The 6,141-nt window shown below is 37.4% G+C and overlaps 1 long non-coding RNA gene across 1 annotated transcript; it reads left to right on the forward strand.

Annotated features, from left to right (window-relative positions):
• The first annotated feature begins 1,305 nt into the window (after positions 1 to 1,305).
• LOC145008522 (uncharacterized) lies at positions 1,306 to 4,027 on the forward strand. The gene is made up of 3 exons (XR_013663518.1): positions 1,306 to 2,463; positions 2,563 to 2,615; positions 3,835 to 4,027. It is a non-coding gene; the product is annotated as an uncharacterized LOC145008522 (long non-coding RNA).
• Positions 4,028 to 6,141: the final 2,114 nt, after the last annotated feature.

The raw sequence follows: 6,141 nt of genomic DNA on the forward strand, positions 1-6,141 counted from the left end.
AGTCTCCTAACCCATAAAGTCAGAACCTTTAAGCCTTGGCATGGATGTAAAGGGTCCTACACCCTCTAATACCTTTCTTTTCACCTCAAAGATCTAGATCTCATGCATGGCTAAATATTTACATCCAAGATTACATTTTTATGAACATACAACTCAAATAGACTTGGAATATGATAGATCTAAGCCAATGGAGAATACTTGCTCATAAAGTCTCCATCTTTAGGACCAAAAACCCTAGAAATTGGTCCAAGAAGCATACCATAAGAACTACAATGCAAGATCTGAACTTTTTACCTCAGGAAGAAGCTCCAACCTTTGTTATCCACGAATCTCCACTTGTCCACTAACTTCTAGCCTCCACAATGGACTCCTCTTCTCTTTTGGTACCTTGAAATAACACCTTGAAGCTTAGAACACTCACACCCAATCTATAAACGAAGGAACAACTCTTTTAGGGTTTCTTTCTGAAGGATGGTGGCTGAGGGACAAGGTGTGACATCCCAGAATTTAGGCCTAAATTTGTAAACAATCAGTTCTCCGCGAACCACGCTGTAGTGAATCTAAGACATAATACATTGATGGCATTAAGTACAAACGAGGTCATGTTACTGATAAATGCTTTCAGGATACCTCAAAACGCTCGAAAGTTGACCATCATCATCATCAAAAAACAAAAAAACAAAAAAAAAAAAAAAAAAAAAAAAAAAAACGCAAGACATAATGCCCTAAAAATCAAAATTTTGCATTTAACCTGCACAAGGACTACAGATGATAAAACTAGATAGAACATGTTCTCGGGATTCTGTGGATATAAAGAACGTCTGAAACGGAGATCGTATGAGAAAGTTATGCACGTTTTAAGTTTTTAAATAGGTAAATCCTTGATTTTACTCGATACCGGACACTACATAACTCATTTAAAATAGCTACACATTTCGTAAACAAGTTTTGAGCACATTTATAAACTCAGACTCTGGCGTAGTATTTATTTTTACAAATCAATTTTATCCTGAACCGAAATTAGATTCGTGAAAACCGACAAATCATAACCCGGTTGACGCAAAACTTGAACGTCGTTTCACGGAGATCTGTATATCGGAATTAAATTCTTTTTGAGTATTTAAAATCACCGCGACCGTGCCATTATGCAGATACTTTTGAAATATTTTTACGAATCATAAACCCGATGCCACGTAAATCGAGACAAATTAATAAGTAAATAAATAAATAACAATCAAAAGTCAAGGCTTTACTTGTCTTTAGGATATTAAGTCCAACCCCACTTTTTGATGCTGGGATATAGTTTTGTAGTTTTATACACATTCATGTGTAGTCTCTATCACGTGACCCTCTCCTTCATCTTCTTCTTTTTCTGTTAAAAGCAAAGCATCCCAGACATCCTTCCATTGTTGTTACATGACCACCCACACTCACCATTCTCCTCCTGTTTCTCAGTCGAGCAAACCGCCATACACCCTAGCCACTCGCTGATTTCCATTGCTTGATATCTTCCCGCACTACCGAGAAACACCACCACCAAAGGTGGTGTTACCGCTGTGTAACCACCGGGAACCATAACGGTTCTCCCCATCTTGCCACCGATCGAAGCTATCAGACACAACCCAACACCACCTTCCTTTGTCACTTTGTCGCTTCTCCGGCGAAGAGAACCACCACTGTTGGCTGTGGCAGCTCCTCCACCTCCCGACGTCATGACCCATCAACAGCAAACACCCTTCCCAAACACCTTCGGACCATAACTTTACACCTCCCTACCCTTTCTCTCATCCAGTTCACCTGAAAGGAAAGGAAACGAAGGCAGCAAAGCTGCCATTGCAGGTCCGTCACCACCCACCGTTAGCAAAACCCATTTCACCTCCAACCACCACTGTAACTACTGGAACGCCTCCATACCGACATATACCACCTGAAACCGCCTGGCGTTCTTTCCCTCTCGTCAAACCCGTCTGAACAGGAAAGCAAACGCAGCAAGGCAGCCATTGCTGCCCTCCGTCGTCCTTGTTGTGGAGTCCCGGACGCCACCGCCATCACCGAGTTGCTGCTGCCCATTCACCCTAGCCATCACCGGCTACTGTAAGTCCGAATCACCACCACTATTTGTAACCTTTGTATATGATTCCTCCGGTAACGACACATCGATGCGAACCTGAAGTGGGTCTCATATTTTCTTTCGCGTTCTGTAACATGAACCAGGGGAAAACACGATGAAATCCCAAACATGACTTAAATTTGTTTTAATTAAACACTCCACTGTTAGAATTGTATGACATTGGCCCTCTTGGAGATTCGATTTTCATATGAAGCCAAACTTGCACTAAAATGTCCAAGAATTGTCCCTCCACCCGAGAAACCCAGCAAACCAAGTCTCGGAACCTTAAATTAGGTTAAAATGTGCATATTAGGCCCTTGGTTTGCGAGCTGTCTGCAAGAACAGTCCATCAGGTGTGAATTTGGCAAAATCAACCCTTAGACTTTATTTATTTTAATCAAAGCCACCCTATACTTAATAATTAATACCAAAACTACCCTTGGTTTTACTAGGTAACATAAATAGAATCGATGATTCGTTTTAAGAGCAAGGAGCGTCATGAAGGGTGAGTGTTACGGCCCCTTTTTATGTTTTATTATTTTGGGGGGGAATACATGTGAAATATATATAAATATATTTTCAGGTTATGAAACGTGTTTATAAACATGCTAAATATATATATCGATTATGGAATACACATATAAAAAAATATATCTAGTTTTAATACTTATTATTGTCAAAATAATGTATTATAAACTGATTTCTTTACAATATACATGTGTTTAAAAATATTTAATCATGTGCATAATTTATTTTGCTTACATCGAGCATGTATAAAAATATTTATTAATTATATATGTACAAATTATAACAATTGTATCTTGGAAATCATTCATCCATGTGAAGAAACATTTTATCTATTTAAGCGAGTGACATACATATTTACCGATTTATCGAACTTATTCAGCTTTTATAGAGAAACTTTACTGCATAACCTAGTTAATGACTTCTATAGTGAGACAGTATTCATTACCTAAGTTTAACCACTTAATATTCCGATTAACTATAACCGTTAATCCTCGGAGCGAGATACATATGTATAGATCTATACGGGTTGACACCCCCACCTGTGGTTGCTAGCTACAACCTCGACTGATCAATCGAAGCAGGTGCATATTTATCTTTAGTATAACTACGACGTCTAATGAAGCGTCGTGCAGGGATTATACCTGGTCACATAGCTCGGTTATAGGACTCACTATAGGCATTAACCAGACTCTTTAACTAGAAACCACGGATTCGGTTTCTTTGTGTATCAAGCATTTTAAGTATGGACTTACTTATGGTATAACTCTTTATCAAGCATTTTAAGTATGGATTTACTTATGGTTTAACTCTTTATCAAGCATTTTAAGTATGGGTTTACTTATGGTTTAACTCTTTATCAAGCATTTTAAGTATGGTTTTACTTATGGTTTAACTCTTTATCAACCATTTTAAGTATGAATTTACTTATGGTTTAACTCTTTACCAAGCATCTCAAGTATGAATTTATCTATGGTTTATCTGTCTATCAAGCGTTTAAAGTATCGGTATACTTATGATGTATCTCTTTAACAAATATTTCAAGTATAGATATATTTGTGATTTAACTCTTTATCAAACATGGCTTTAACCACACAAGAAATACTTTCTAGAGTCATAAAGTATCATTACTGCGGTTAGCAGAAAACCTTTAACTCTCACCAACCTTGTGTTGACCCTTAAATCACATGTATTCTCAGGAGATCAGTGAACCAGCCTTTGACAGAAGATTTGTTCATGGATTTTCGGGCAATCTAGTCTCATTTAGTTTTGCTTTGTCGGCCTACTTGTTAAGGCGAATTTATGAATCTATTAATATATGTATGAACCTTGTATTCGAACTTCAAACTTGAATGTAACTGCTATGATGTTATTGTTGTAACTTGTGATGTATATTCAATTTGCTTGTGTTCCATGAACTAAGTCGCGCAGCCCGGCGTATTCCGCCGCCTCAGCCGGGGTTGTGACACAAGGCCATACCATTCCTTTTATAGCCATCAAGCCAAATTAGGGTTTTGGGTCTGGACGAGTTACGCCCGGCGTAACCTTAGGTACGCCCAGCGTACCCGGGTGACAACGCGTTCAATTAGGCGCGCGAGTACGTGCAGTGTACTCTTTGTACGCCCAGCGTACTCGCCCAACACAAAAGGCCAAAAATGACAATTATTAAAAGATGAAGGGCTAAATGGTTGAACCTGAATTTTGGGCTGTTACACAAATGTCTTCAAAATGACCTTAACTCATGTAAACTCTTTTAGAGTCACATTAAAACACCATAAAATGTTAGAAACAACTTTCAGTTGTCTTTTAAATTTCTCAAAACTTTAGCTTATTAGTTCATGTTCATATAATTATTTATGTATAAATAGGCTTTAGTCGACTTAGGATCATTGCTATCGCCGTAACTCCCGTTCCTTGTTTGGTTGTGCGCTTAGGGTAGGTTCAATCTTCCAACTGTCAGCTAAACCTTAGTTATACATGTTAGATACATATATGAGAATTAAATAACGGTTAGAAATCATGGTTATATACGTATAGGTATACAATTAAGGCTTAGAGGACTTAAGACTGATCAATTGCCTTACTTACTTTTCCTTGTTTGGATGTGGGTTTAAGGTAAAGTTATATGTCTCAAGGCCGTTTCCATCTTAATTATATATACCATAGATATAGGAACGTAAAAGTTACCTCAATCTAATATAGACACCTTTGCTAAAGGTAAAGCAAAGGGGTACTTTCATGAGTTATCATCTGAATCAGATAAAACATATAAGTAATTGTAGTTATAATTTATGACGCAAATAAAATACCTATTTTACTAGGTAAGGTTCTCCAGGCTTAAAACCACTTTATTAAGAAAAGGATAACATTCAATCTTTACTTAAAACAAATAAACCAAAAATGTGAAAGCCTGTTTCATGATATAGCAATTCAATTGTTGCATCACATTTTGTAACCAAAGTCTCTTAGAGGGAGAGAGAGAATTGTGTGTATAGATCTATATGGGACAAACCATCCCACATCCTGACTGTTAGCCACAGTCCAAGCCAACAGGGTCATGTTAGGGTTGAAGACATTTTGTAATGAGTCGAAGACCATACCCTTCGTGTACTTGTCTTTCCTGTTCCCTATAAATAGGAACTTTACTTAGAGTTAGATAAGAAGTCTTTACAAAACTTGTCTTTTGTACTCTCTGTGAAACTGTGAAAGTACAATAGACCTGAAACAAGATCATATTTACATCTCGTGTTCTTTCATATCATTTTTACTCTGATTTTATTCGCATTTACTTGATTAACAATTCATCAATTGGTATCAGAGCAGGATTCATAATTTCGATATGATTTTATGTTGAATCTGTTGTATTTGAATCGAAAATGTGATTCAAAAGTGTTTGCAAAATTAGATTCAGAAAATCATCAAGGATCATAAGTTTTGATTCGATTCAACATTGAATCTGCTTAATCCAGTGATTGGTTTTGAATTTTTGTACAATTCATTTAGTCAAAATTACATTTCTTCAAACTTTATGAATAATTCAATCTGCAAAACAATGGCAAATTTTAATATGAACACGATGCCTTCTTTCTCGCGTCTATTAGGATCTTCTACAAAAATTACGATGCTGATTCCAGAATATTATGATCAATGGCCTGAAAGAATGGAGGATTATCTAAACGGTGTAGCACCTGGTTCCTGGTACATATAATCTATCTAAGTGATTTAAATTTGTAGCCTTGGACTCGGCGAGTTGTAGGCCCGACTCGCCAAGTAGTGTCGGGACACTGATCACGTTTAAGTTGGCGACTCGGCGAGTCCACATTCTGGACTCGGTGAGTCCCTGCTGTTTGGATGAAACCCAAATTCAAGGGTTTGCACCCTATTTAAACCAACCTTATGTGCCCCAAGCCCGACTCCTACACCCCAGAGCTCCCTATATCGTCCTAACCCATTTTTCTTGTGAGATTGAAGTGTTTTGGTGTGATTTCTTGAAGATTTTGAGAGAA

This window comes from Lactuca saligna, chromosome 8, assembly GCF_052625555.1.
Source record: "Lactuca saligna cultivar CGN05327 chromosome 8, ASM5262555v1, whole genome shotgun sequence".
In the NCBI taxonomy this organism is placed as follows: domain Eukaryota; kingdom Viridiplantae; phylum Streptophyta; class Magnoliopsida; order Asterales; family Asteraceae; genus Lactuca; species Lactuca saligna.